Source organism: Halichoeres trimaculatus, unplaced genomic scaffold (genome assembly GCF_033239565.1).
Source record: "Halichoeres trimaculatus isolate MK-OKI-2021-1 unplaced genomic scaffold, fHalTri1.1 fHalTri1_scaffold_6, whole genome shotgun sequence".
Taxonomy (NCBI): Eukaryota; Metazoa; Chordata; class Actinopteri; order Labriformes; family Labridae; genus Halichoeres; species Halichoeres trimaculatus.
In genome coordinates, this window is record NW_027437184.1 from 16374901 (window position 1) to 16390011 (window position 15111).

At 38.3% G+C, this 15111-nt stretch overlaps 1 protein-coding gene across 3 annotated transcripts in view; it reads right to left on the bottom strand.

The window, feature by feature from the left end:
- The window catches only part of sptbn2 (spectrin, beta, non-erythrocytic 2), a 50566-nt gene extending 44244 nt beyond the window's left edge, over positions 1-6322 (bottom strand). For all 3 annotated transcript variants that reach the window (XM_074671865.1, XM_074671864.1, XM_074671863.1), the window contains exon 1: positions 5805-6322. The gene's annotated coding sequence lies outside the window, so the exon portion shown is untranslated. The remainder of the gene's footprint in view (positions 1-5804) is intronic.
- Between the last annotated feature and the right edge of the window lie 8789 nt (positions 6323-15111).

A 15111-nucleotide genomic window follows, 5' to 3' on the forward strand; every position in this document is an offset into this window, starting at 1 on the left:
AATTCCTATTGCATTTTGTTGTCTTGAGTTCATCTAAGAGTCTTAATAATTAACTGGTTGGGTGGACCCATATCAGCATAGTAATGCGCATTACATGTAAAATGTATTAGTTCACAACAAACTGATGGCAGGGGCTGCTGTACAAAATATAAAAGACACTTCAGATTATGGGCAACAGGACCTGGGATCAAACTACCAACCTTGCGTTTGGGAGACAGGTAACCCTGCTCCAGCTTACTCACAGTTTTCTGGTTGGTTCTATGAAATCTTTCTTCAAGCAGAAAACAATTCTTGAGTTAATTCAGAAATGCCATCGCAAAGTTTGACTCACGGAGTGTTATTCTGTTACTGATAACAGCCTTTGGAAAATCTCAGCAAAGTCATCTCACTGCAAACCCCAATTACAAAAAGGTGAATCTTCATACTTGCTGATTTTGTGGGCTGATAGGTGAGCAATCATCACTTCTCATTTTTCCATTTTTGTGCTAGTTTAGCCCTGATATCAGTCAGACTCCAATTAAAAGCATACATTTCCCTTTTTAGGAGTCAAAATATTGCAGAGATCGATATCAGAATTGTTAGACTTGCTGAACATAGCTCTGTGTTGAATTGGCAGAGATTTTACACTGTCAGATTCCTGTGGGGGTGGCAACACTGTAGGCCTGTGGTGCACATGTGCAACAACTGCTCCCTGTTTCTGCCCCTGCATAAAGAGACTGCCCACACAAGAGGCACTACACTTAATAAAAACCTTTAAGTGATCTGATCTTTTTTTCCTATAACAGAAAATTCTGTAAATATGGCATTTGTAGAACATGCAGTGCCATAAATAAAAAATACAAAACGCCTGCGAAATCCATCACATTTTCTGGATTGTGTTGCTTTGCCCTGCAGCCCAACACTTTCTTTCTGCTCTTCTTCCTTTCTATAATCAAAAAACTGAGTGGATGAGTCGCCTGTCCCCTTTATGAACCATTAAGCATTACGCTGAAATATTAGCATACTCATTATTGTATGAGTGAAATATAAGCATCAGACTTAGAGTGGCCTGAAACCTAAGATGTAACCTGAGGATCATTTCTTAAGTAAAGACAAAGAGGAGTGCAATTTAAAGTCAGTGCATGTTGTTACAAAAACAACAACAAAAGTTTTTTTTTTAAATACTGATGAGGACAAAGCAAATCAAGGCTTGTAGTGTGGAAAGAAAACTGCATACTGAACATGTTTATTCCATTGACTGTAAATGCAATCAAAGCACTAAAACTCCATTCTATCCACATTACTAATCGGCTTTTGGTTAGTTATTGATACAAGATAATTTTCTATTTATTTTAATGACACAACTCACAAAAATGGGTGCATATTCTACGCAGATGACGCTTCTTTGGGACAGATCTTCAGTTTAATTGGTCTCTGATGGTTTTGAGATGAAATAAATCATATGTCACACCAAAAAAAATGTGTTTCAGCATCACTTTGTTGAAGAGATGCTGTAATATTTATGCTCATGACCCAGTTTTGAGGATTCTGAAGATAAACTGAAGTGGCCTAATGAGTGAACACTTCTTATGTATCTGGTACAGTTAAAAATGAGAGCTACATGATGTGTCATTGTAACTCATTATTTTGGCTTTGGATTGATAAACCAACTTTCATCTACTTTTGATTGTGTTGAGGTTCAATCATGGTCAAAGATGCATGATATATATCCATAAGATAGGTTAGAGGTTGGATAAAGGTTATATTTTATTATAATAATAGTACCAGTTTATCTGGCAATCCATCAATAAAAGTTGCCCAAATTAACTTGTCAAGCCTACGTTTTCCAAAATAGTAGGTGCCAGTATGGGATCTGCCTGAAGATACAGAGAGGAAGAACATCCCCGCCAGCTACAAGCTGACAAGAAAGTTACACTTACATCACCCTGTATTTTTTCACTATCTTAGAGGAGGATAACACAGTTTTAACTTGCAAAATATGTGACGCAAGTATTCTGCAGACATGAGTACTTGAGTTTTAACACAAGAAATCTTTTGAGTTAACTAAAAAATGATAATCATATTGAAGAACTAGAGTTTACCTGAAGCAACCCAGAGTAGGCATTTTAAGACCCCCCCCCCTCTATAAAACACAACCAAGGATTTTGGTAGCTGATAGTGTTTGGAGCTAGGGATGCACGATATTATCGGCACAGTATCGGTATCGGCTGGTAAAAGCTTAGAAACACGTCTATCGGCATCGGCAGATATGAAAATTTCTGCTGATAGGCACAGCCGATAAGGTGCTATTCAGTAAGGATTATTATTATTTTCCATCTGAAATGCTTAAAAATGCATTGTACATTTAAAATTCATGTGATCTAAAGAAATTATTTTTCTGTATTTCAATACTGAATGTCTTGAGTTTGAAAAAATAATACATTTCTCGTTTATGGTAAAATCAAATGTTTTTTGTCTTGTTTTATGTGTGTTTCTTAAACAAATAAGACCGTCACAATAAGAGTAACATATAAATTCCAGTACAGGATAGACTTAGCTTTCTTTACTGTGAAAAAAACAAACAAACTTGTGATTATCGGTATTGGTATTGGTATTGGTATCGGTATCGGCCAAAAGGGGTTTCGATATATTGGCATAACGGATATCGTCAAAAATCCAATATCGTGCATCCCTATTTGGAGCATTATTCATAGTAGCTGCTGCTTTGCAGAAGATCCCCACCTGCACAGGATAAACTCATGGCTGCACAGTTTAGTTTTATATATCTTGAACTAATAAATAATGAAAATTGAGGAGTCAGAGCCTTTCTTTCATCTTTAAATGTCAACAGAATTGATTATACCAAGAATTAAAAAGTATGGCTTACATCTTTGATCACGAGATCTTTTTATCATCAGGTTTGCCAAAAACACATCCTAAGCTAAAGAAAAAAATGTTTAAAAAAATAAATAAATAAAATGAAATAAGTGAGTTATCTCATCAGTATTGGCTTCCAGGAGCAGATTTTTTATAATTTTCATCTAAAAGAAACCTGTACCATCCCTCTCTAATTATCACTGAAAGACAAACTAGCAGCGAAAAGTAACAGATTTTTTTACAATACAGATTAAAAACCTGTAGTGATGCATAAAAAAACTGCACATCAGAAAGCAGCACTAGTTACACAAGGCTGAGTTGATGTCACGGTTCACTGCATTACAATAGATGTGTGAATGGCAGGAACTGAAAAAAAGCTTGTTCGAGAGGGATTTTGAGAATCAGCACTATGGGGGGCCCACATTCACAGTCCCAGTCTATTGTTGAATGCTGTTCATCTCGCCAGCCAACAGCCATGTCTCATCCATCCATCATCACAGCCAGTCTGTCACTCCATCAAAAGCCTTTACATTTATTTCACCCTGCAGCTCAGAACACACTAACGTGGTACAATCCCACCAGGATTTTGTGATTTAAAAACCACACATCAGATAAAGTCGAATGAAGAGGGATTTTGTTGAATTATATTGAGATTTCTCAAAGACACCCATCATGCAGTAAGTACTCTTCTTGTGAAGCTATAATAGTGGGGGTGGGCCATGGGGGGGAATTGTCCATCTCACCTGCCAAGACAAAGAAACGTCTCATGGCCTTTAAATTATTCTGAGAACACAGCTAGTTTAATGCACAATTACACAGTGTTATTGTCACATTTAGAGTTAAGTCATATCACAGCAGGCTTTTACGGCTAGATTTCAGTGACAGCTCCAAAGGGACGTTGTTAATTATTTAGCATGTGGCCTGCAGACAATGCTCCATGAGCATCATTTCAACAAGACCAGAAGAAAAGCCATCATGTCGCCCTCTGGTGGTACCCTGCAGAACTCACTAAAACATGGAAGCCAATAAAAGGAATCATTTTTGTTTTAGTTTAAAAAATATTTTTCAAAAGCAAAACTTCACTTATCATAATCATCAAAGCTCTGTATTACTTAATCCATAGAAGGAGCTGACCCAAAGGTTTAATATACAATGCCTTTCAAGAAAGAAACTTGTCTTTGAATGTGGCAAGGGCTGCCAGGTTTTTTTTTGCAACTCTAGTTGCTTTGTTTTTCTTTATTTATTTTTTCTATTCAATCTAACTTGCATTTCATGTAAAGTTCTGAGGATTTGGGTTGGTATCTGCATAACTCATAACCTAAACATAACAAAAAATGTTCCTTTTCTAAAACCTGGGATGTAGAAAACAAAATTAGGATGGAAGCAGGGTGCTAACTGTGCTGAAAAAATAAAGGGAAGTGGTAATTATTTAGAAGCATGGAAGTAGAAATGCTAAATTGCCAAGTAATTCATGTGACCAAATCATCTTTATGCTTTAGGTTTCCATGCGACCCAGTAACCTTTCCAGAAACACAAGGCAAGCAAAGGGGAAGGAGGAAGCATCTTAAGTCCAACAGAAAAACCCCCTTTCTCCATCTCATCTCCTAAATGGCTACAATTTCTTGCATCAGGTGGCAATCAATGTGTAAATCAGTCACTGAATATAAAGCAGGCTGACAACCTGCCATGTGTTATATTGGGCACAGCTGACATATGGGATGGTAATGGACAGCATTTTATGGCGAGACCATTTATTTTCACAAAACAGTGCTGACAAAAGATAGTGGTGGTTAGATGATGTACCAAAATGTGGTTGTTTAATGTGGCCAAGGTTTGCTTGTGACACAAGTCAGACCTTTGCATGTGAGAGGGACACTCTAGCTTGCAAAATCCAATGGGGTTCACAAGGCTCCTGCTTAGCTCCTGTATCCTACAGTGTCCTATCTTTCAGCTCTCTTCCACTGCTGAGAAAAACAGCAAAAATACACACAAACTCTAACTTAATTCCTCTCAAAATTAGTTGGTCTCAGCTATTCAAGACACCTGCAATACACTGTATGCAAAACATCACATATCAAATAGCACATCAAGAATGATGATTCAGAAGATAAACTCATTAATATGCACGCCCATGTGTTTTTGCTTTTCAGTCAGATTACCAATTAACAATGGGCTGATGTTTCTGGGTCATTTCTTTCCAAGAGCTTTCACACGTGGCTTGCAATTGTCAGCAAAAGATTAAAAAACTAGCTTTTGGCAACCCAATATCTGCGTTTCAAAACAAGTTGTTTACTAGCCTTAGTTTTGTGCAGGTTTTAACACTTTTTTAACCTGATGCATCCTTGGTATGACTCACAGTCTAGGCCAGGCACGCAGAATAAATCTCGGTCCTATCATAACATAACCACACAGCCCACAATGTCGAGAGACAAATAAAATGCAGGTCCATGCTTTTAAAATACCAGCACTACATCACATCTGGGTAAGAGGATACAAATTCTAGGCTGACTAGCAGGCAGGAAACAAGGCTTGTTTGGTTCAACACCAGATGATGAATCGATGATCCACAGGCTGCTCGTTATAGAACATGAAGATGAAATGTGGCTACGTTTGACATCGATTCAAACAAAGGCAAGAAGAGACAGACATACAGAGATGGTTCTCAATAACTAACATAAGGCACTGCAGTCAGATACACTTCTCCCCCAGGCAGCTAACAATACAGAATTACATATAGGCTTATTTTAAGCAGCATCTCTTTCAGACTTTCAAAAATGGCACTAGCTGTTTTACAATAACGTTATCTGCTTGCTTGGACAGCTAATAGCAGTGGTATGCTAACAGCAGTCACCTGAATATCACAGATCCCCCCTCTCATTAGCTTAGTTATTAGTGGGTAGCCTGCTGATGGCGGGGAAAGAAAAAGAAAACAGAAAATTCGCGCTTACCTCTTATTTCGTCTTCTGTATCAGACGCTGTCGTTTTTCACCACTACCGCGTCGCTATTATGTGAGATACTTCACCAGACATGAAAGAGATCTTCCGTTGCTAACGACGCGTGCGCCTGAGCTAATTCGAATTTTAACGTTCAAAAATCCCAGGTGACTCTCATAACGTATCTCCGTTAAATCCGCATCTTCAGTTAATATATTTTCCTCCGCGCTGCTTCTGGTGCAGCGCGTTGCAAAACCGTACCAGATTTTTTTCCTTTTCTATCTAGCCTTCATTCAAAACGTTCAGCGAGTAAGAAGAAAAGGGGCGACGAGAAGAGCCCGTTTTGAGGCAGGTATCCGCAGCCGTTTCTTCTACCCCCGCGGCCGAGCATCCGAAGGGCCGTCCGTACCTTGCTCACTCCCGCTCCCTGTAGCGATACTCCCGTTGAACAGGGAGAAGAAAGAAAAAGTGTCCGTGGTGGTGGTAGTTAGGGGTGTGCGTTGGGGGGTGTGGGTGGTTGAGGTGGTGGTGAGTGGGTTGGTGGGTGTGTGTGTGGGTGGGTGTTGACCCTTCACAGTCACATGGGAAACACCGTGCACATTATTCTTAGTATTCTCAACTATAACTGAACAAGACTGAGAAGATGATGCTCAGTCCTTGCATCTGGTGCTGTCCCTGGTACTAAAACCATTTACATTCGCATATTACTTAGGTTTATATTTCAGAAAGAACATCTGGACATGATATGCAGCCTTGCAAATGAGCAAATTCTACAAAAAGCAGCATAGAGAATGAACACTAAATACATGCCCTATATTCAGCATGGGGTTGCAGCTCACCTGTTATGGAGTATTCTCTTAATCACGAATCTAAAACAGGGTACTTTATACAAATACATACAATACAAGCTTCTTTGCATGCACACATTGCCTCTGGCTCATAATACCCAGATAATCTGCACAATTTCAGCACAGTAAACCATTTAAACATTTCAGTATTGACAGCACCTTATTTTGTCTTAAAAATTATTCTACGAAATCAAGATTAAAATCCTCAAGCACTGAAGTTTACAATGTCTATCAAGTTTTTTTTAATTATCTTTTTCTATCTCCAAGAACTGCAGCCCTACTAAATTATTCCTGAGACACCATGCCACACCTTAGTACTATGTGACATCAAGCAAGTCACCAAGATCTGGTTTATTTATAAGATCCTCCAGAGCTGGCAAAATATTTCCATAATTTGTTTTCCTTTGTTTTACTCTATAGTTTGGCAAGCTTTGATTTAAAGGTAGTACATTGTTAAAAAAGACTTTAGAGAGGTTGTTGTTGGCCTGTAGACAGGCAACCAGACACCCTCTGACACCTACGGTACATTATTTTTATGCCTTTGTGTTTTCCATCTGCCCTGTTTCCGTCACTCTATAGGGTGTGTGTTTTCAAGTATGGGTGTAGCTGAACCAACAAAGTAGTAGTGGTGAGGGTTTTTATGGGATGATGGGTCTTGAAGGGAGGGCTGAGCAGTTTGGAAACTAGCATGCTACTCATTATAAGCAGTTAGTGGTGGTGAAAAAGCCCTACCATGTTGTTAGTGCTGTGCCAGTATTTTGCATTTTTGCTGTGAATGTATTATTGTCATTTGAGCTTTCCCACTAGGATGGATTTTTTTTCAGCCACAGCTACAACTTCTGTGGTGTTATTGATTTGCACTGTCAACATATTTATGAAAGATTGACTCTTCAATTTTTTTTTACATACTCTGTGACTCAACAGACTCTTTTTTTCCCCTTGATTGGTGATTGCAAAGCCAAGTTATTATGCGAAAAGGAGGCTTTACATAAAGTGGGCTGAAAAAGAAAAAACCTAGTTACATTTACTCCAAAACAAACGAAAAAAAGCGTAAGGCCAACTGAACAATATAAAGCTGGTAATGTATATAAAAAGGCAGGAAATACTGGTAAAATACACAATTAAGACTTCCAGCTAATGGCTAAGTTACTTAGTTAACTATATAGTTACAGTTTTTCACAGATTTCCCACTTAAAGTTCAGTTATACCTAAAATGACCGTTTTGGGCCTACAGTGATGTAAACTACAAATGCTACATCCACATTGGCTGTTGTCTAATGGTTGGTCGATTGTTAACACAACTAACATTTCACACAAAACTTGGCATCCTCTTGAGTTTCAAAACTTACTGTTCCCTTTTGAGTTGTTGAGTCCCAGATCACAACAATAAGATACCACATTACCATCTCTCCACAATTCAGCTCCCAGTCCAGAGAGTAGTGTGAATGAAGGGAAATGGCCGTGGCTTTATCAGTAGCCAAAGTCAATTTAGGACTTCTCTTTGTTATTAATGTGTGTCTGTAGTCGCCAAAAGTGTCAATATGAAAGCACTTGAGCCCATACCAGATGATGATTCATAGCTGCTAGCTGGCGCTGGAGTCTTTAGGTCTTGTGTTGGCATAAATTTCAGAAAGCATTTCGGTGGACACAAAATTAGTGAACCAAAATGTCCCCAAGTACAGAATGCGACAAACTGCAAAATTCCTACTTTTTATTAGGCATAATGACAATCAAAACAAGACAAAAATGAAGTTGTATTTTAAATTTGTTAGGCCATTTGAACACACCAACTAAATGAGATTAAACTGAGATTTTGTTAATATTTTTAGATGTGTAGACAGTCAGACTTTATGTCACACCACAACAATATGCAATGCTTATTTACCCATTAAGTTAGCAGTGCAGAAAACATTTGACTGTAATTTTTTGTAAATAAACAATTATTATTTATAGAAACAGGTTCAAAATGATGACCCTGCACTATCTATTAAAACCCTCTACATAGCATGATACAATACAAATCATGTACATATTTTTCCAAACATTGGGGGGGCTAATATAAACAAAATGTATCATTACGCTGATGACACTCAACTTATGTTTTGGGTGGTTCTGGCACATTTCAATAAATTATTTCAATAAATCTTTTTACAAAACCTGTGCTAGCTCTAACATTTCCTTTAGCTTTGGCACTTTTTAATGAAATTAAAAATAATGACCCCACTCATTAGTATATATAATAGTATGTGTAAGGTTGTTCTGTGAGCATATAAAACAGGCGATACAGATAGCATTCTGTAGGTGCTATGTTGAAAAAAATCTTTACTCTTGAAAGTTATTACAGTTGTAAATACTTATAGAGATCGGGTCTTACTCTTAAAAAGATGGGAAAAGCCTGAGTTTTGTTAGTTTACATTTCACTTCCCAAAGAGTTAACCAAACCAGTCTCCCCCTCAATATTCTGTTAAAAGTGTTAAACGATAAACTGAAGCCCTGGGGTATCATAAATTACTCATTTGAAGTGTGTGTATGGGTGTCAGCATTGATACTGCACATACCCACAACCTGTTTACGCCCCCAGCCCCTGTCCCCACCCCTGGTCACAGACCCACACACCAGCAGAGAGCTCATCCACAATCCTCCGTGACAAAGGGAAAGAGCTGAGCACAGGATATAAGGCTGCCACTGGCTGCCAGAGTGTGTCCAGCACAGAGCTTTCTGCAGATTGCAGCAGTTTGAGCTAAACCCCCCCTCTGTCTGCTCACTATAGACAGGGCCCGGTTGGGTGGGGGTCATCATTAGTGCGTGCGGTGACCAGGGTGGAGATGGGGGTTTGTGTATGCTAAAGTTGGTGTGACTGTAAGCTTCACAGCCTGGTGGACATGATGTCTATACTTTTTTCCCCCAGCACAATATGTCTGAGGGTGTGACCAATATTTCCAACCTTAAAGCTGAATCACATGGTTTCAATCCTGGGCAATTGAAGGGGTCTATGTACTGACCCTAAAAGTAGAGTCTGAGGCAGAGACAAACACCAGCTTAAAGAAATACATTGAGATCTGTGAGACCTGGAGCTGTAGAATAAACATGTAAACTAGTTCTGATATGAAAAATATCAAACCAACTGTATTATTGAATACAAACCCCTTTAATGCACCTTCAGAGGCCAAAAAATAACTATACTGCTCTTTTTTTTTCAACATTATTCCATTCTATGAGATATGTCGTCTGAGGTTTGAACATATTTATAGCGTTTTTAACCACGGGATATAATCCTTTAGATACAACCGCTGTCTTAAAAAGCTTAATTCATCTTATTTGGATGATGTGCTCAGCCTACATAAGGCTTTTTTTTCCTGGCTCTTTTTTTTTTTTTCCCCTTTCAAATCAACACCTCTGATGTTCTGATAGCAATCCCACTTCCTAATTTGGCCAGAAATGGGAATGTTCCATTTCTTCTGCTGATGAGCTTCATTAGTCATTTGTATCAAGCGAAAAGCCACAATTTAAAATTGATTTAGACAACTTTATTGATGCATAAATATTAGATGTATGCAAAGAGTAGCCGTACTCCTTCTTTTGATCTGCATTAAGCTGCACTGTTAATCGATTGTAATTACATTTGGTAAGTCAACAGTCATAAAAGGCTCTCTGAGTACATAAAAGCAAGAAAATTTCAGATTAAAAGAGCCCCCATCCTTTTTTTCTTCAACCTTAGTATAGCTCAAGTATAGTGACTCATGACAGAACAGATCGATGTGACAGGCACCAGCCATTTTAACTATACTATACACCAAACTTAATTTCCATGAAACTGCTCATCTGAAGCCATAAAAAAGCAGTAATCTGCATCTGCTGTCGCTGAGTGACAGAAGTGAAATATGCAAGTCATGTCATGTTTGTCCTCCAGCTCCCAAAGCCGACTGAAGCTGCATGACCAACAAAGAAAATAGTTCCATGTCTGTGGTCTACAGCCATCAGTTCCACTGGGTTACAGTCCGGTCAATGCGACCCACTAAAAGATATTTATATCTTTTCAACACTTTTTTGAGTCATCTCTCAAGGACAGTTGTGCTATTTCTGTTGTGCTTCTTGTCCATTCTCTATCTCTCTTGTCCCTCCCCTTATCTCTTTTCCTCCCTAAACTAGTTGCTGGAGGTCACCCTGCTGTTCCAGTTGAAAATGATATAATTATTTGACAGAATGAAACCAGGACAGCTGCTGTGGTGGAGCCACGATGGTGCAACGTGACTCACTGGGTTCACAGGATGAGGATCATCTATAGATGGAGACAGAAGGCTATGTGAGTTATTGCACCTAATTCCTGGTGTGCAAATCAGCAGGGGAGCTGGTTCACATGCAGTTAACATGTCTGAATCACATGATATCTTTGTGGGTTCATTCACATGTTGCTGAAGAGGGTTTTCAGGCAGAAACTTTACAATGGAAAACAGATGTGGTAAGAAACACAAATGGCACCTGCAGAGTCTTGAAAGTGTTTCAGATTTATCCCCAAAATACTATTAGAGTCCAGCTTTTTCAGACCGTTAGGAGAACCTTTAAACTTATTGTTATGATGAGTGATCAAAAATACTCAGCTTTAATGTCAACTTTACAGCCCAATAAGTGAGCTTTCAAAATACAGCGAGTCTGCAACTGACAGATACTGTGACTCTTGATAAATCTGTAAATTCTTTGAGGATTAATCAGTTACAAAAATCTAGTCAGAATTTTCCAGAAGTCAAAGTGATGTCTTAAAAAAAAAACTTTATTTGTCTAACCAACATTTCAAAGACCATATACACTTTATTTACTGATGTTGACAAACGTGGTAAACATGGTTAAACCTAATTTTTAAGATGCTAGAGGGTTGATATCATGCAGAAAAGTGATGGGATAACAGAAACTTGATTGCCAAAACCATTTTTGTTAAAACAACTAGATTGAAAATAAAACTTCAGTTTTAAGAAACTAGAAACTAAAACTGTATCCTGTGTTCGCAAAACGAAGAAATAATTAAATATAATGGTGGACAATATAGCCTAGTTTAGCAACAATGTCAATCAATTCATACAACAAGAACTATCCTTTATGGTTTGTCCCTTCTTTCTATCCTTTGTTTTTGAAATACAACTTTTAAAAAAATGTGGTGTGAAATTTATTCCAGGGAACTAAGTCTGGCCTGTTTGAGTTTATCCTCTGACTGATATATCCTACACTTAAAAATGAAGAAACAAGTAAATTAAACAAAACCTAAACCCTGAAATTTCTATACTTCTGTCATTGACTCTAAATCTTGATGCCACATTACCAGCCATGGATTTCTCTGGATGCCCTGAACTCCCTTGTTTCGCAGGTTCTTTTTGGTTATTGATGAAGAAGGCCAGCTGTTGTGGAGCTGCCAGACTCCAGCTGCCACAGCTTTTATATTTGACGTAAAGGGACAACTGTTTTGTATTTTTGCTACTGAAGTAAGTATGGTGGTCATTTTCTTTATGATTTAAAGGCTATTGTATTTACTGAATTAACAAGATCTATGCGGTTTCATTTGGACTAAATAAACACAACAGATTTTTTTACAGTCCTTAAAAATCATTATACGTATGGACCAAGTATTTTCTTTTTATTCATTACACAAAGGATCTTCAGCAGTGCCCTTGGATGTCAAAACATATCAATCCCAAAGGGCTCCTTTTTTGAGTAAAACATCTAGTCTGTCTAAAGTGAAGACTTTAAATCATATAAAAAATAATACAAACATGTTTTTCCCATTGCACGCATCAGAGTAGGGAGTCCACAGACGGAAATGGATACAGAAAACTGTCCAGTACTGCACCAGTGGCTCCCTCTGGTGGGGGAGCTGAATTATGACTATGGCCTGTTACAGTGCTTTTCATGCCATGCAAAATCCCATGTTTAGATCGATAAAACAGACCACACAATCTGTGTGAGAACAAATGTTTTGGTCAGATGAGTCAGATGACTTCAGGCGATGACTGTATGATAAGGCCCTTTAATGACAGAACTGTCACAACACTGTCACAGACATGATTTAGCCTCAGGTTCAAAAGTGGTGCTGCAAAGAGAAATGTGTAAACATTATTTATGTTTTGTACAAATGATCTGCACCTCCATCTCTTCATAAATACAAGAGTCTTCTTAAAAACAGACTTATGGGAAGCTCTGTGCACCTACCTAATTTAAAGTCTCTGCGTAATTTCAGTTTAGCTCCATCAGCCTTCAAAAACAGGCATTTAGAGCTTTATGCTTTGTTGTGAAATCAATGCTTAATGAATGCTAATGTGTAAATAAATTAGTTTTTCTAATATGAAATATTTTTATTATTTTGTGGATTTTTGGATTCAGTTTATTGATGACCCAATATGCCTCTGAGAAAATGACTTTGCTCATTGGGTTCACTTGGTTGGTACTTGACTTACATACTGTTCATACATAGACAGCATCTTTATCTCTTTTGTCCAACCCTCGTAGAAACAGGAACAGGTACAAAAAATATAAAGCAGCCCTCAACCTATATGATTCTTAAAATGCTGGCAATAGAGCACATAACATAGCATAAATAAAAACTATCATAGTTATTTTAAATTATGTTTAAGAATATTAGGCCAAACTGTTTAGGAGCAGCCATCCATTCACTGCATTACCAGTGATTTATTTACCGAAATACCACATTTAGAATATAAACAACAATGATGAAACCCTCACAAAAGGCTAGCTCTCCAAAGTCTACAGAGACACGGTCACATACTACACAGAACGGATGAGAAGAGCTGCAGTCTAACCTGTGATCAGCTGACTGATAATAATCTCCTGCATGCTTCTGATTGGCCTCTAACTTAGTGTCCCAGTGCCCCTCCACTACATGACTGTACAGAATTTTATCATTCAGTCATTCATTTTTTCTAACTGCTTATTTCAGTTCAGCTGTTTTGGGTGAGAGGCGGGGTACACCCTGGACTGGTCGCCAGTCAATCACAGGGCTGACACAAAGATAGACAACCTTTCACACACACACACACACACACACACACACACACACACACACACACACACACACACACACACACACACACACACACACACACACACACACACACACACACACACACACACACACACACACACACACACACACACTGACACTACGGACAATTTAGAGCAGCATTTCCCAAACTTGTTATCAGGTGATCCACCCTTTTGGGGGAACAAGCCACAGCAACCCAATCCAAAATATGTCCAATCTGTAAACCAATTGACAGTATAAGTGTACAAAGATAAAAAAAGGGTTCTTAAATCATGTTTCTGCATCATCTTACATCTGTTGTATCAGCAAACAGGCCTAACATATTTGACAAATGCATTAGAGCTTTGTTAGGTGTACACTCTCAAAATACTTGCATTTTTACTATATGGGTTAGCATGCTTGCTTTTCAGAAATGTATCTCAGTCATGTGATATTCAGGACAAGATATTAAGATGCGAATTTCATCCAGAATAAAGGTAACAGCATCCGTCCATGCTTTTTTTTTCCAAGATCCAGCAATGACTTTGGACTTTTAAACTCAAAGGGGTTTTGATTCTGACCCTAAATCTTTCTTTTGGAAACTAGGGATCTAAGTAATCAATGGGTCAGCGCTTTCATATGTGTGATGGTGACATGGTGCTGTAAAAACGTAGGAAACATACGGTGGTTTGGCTTTGGTTGTTTGAGTAGTGCCAGCTCATGGCTTCAGACTTTTGAATAATGGTTACATGTTTCTAGTTACAGTAAACATTGTGGCGATGACCCTTCAAAATGAAAACATGACCAGCTGTGACAGAGTGAGGAGCCAATCAGCCAATCAATTTCGTGTAAACACTTTGAAAACTTATTTGGTGACCCATAAAAAGTCTCTGGCGACCCACCTTTGGGTCAGAACCCAGACTTTGGGAATGACTGATTTAGAGTGTTCAGTTAACCTGATGAGCATGTTTCTGGACTGTGGGAGGAAGCCAGAGTACTCTGAGAGAACCCACGCATGCACAGGGAGAACATGCAAACTTCACACAGAAAGGCCCATTGGACATGCTGGGAATTGAATTGGTAACCTTCTTGCTGTGAGGCTGCAGCATTAACTGTTGCGCCATTGTGCAGCCCTGTACAGACTTTACTTTATGTTATAATTATTATTATTTTCAAAGTATTTCATGTTTCTTTTGATTTCTGTCTGTTTTTGAAGCACTTTGGGCTGCATGCTTGGATGTATGAAAGGTGCAATAAGTAAATTAAAGCTTCTTAGCAGGCTTGCTTGAAGAGCTAAACTGAAAAGGACCCAGTGGTACTGCTCTGTATTACTCAGACTGACTCTGAATGTGGCAAAACTTTTTAATAAGTCTGAGAAAAACAAACTTCTGACTAAAAGAAAACAAATGCTCCAGTGGTTGACATCTTTTTCTTTTTATTAAACTCTTC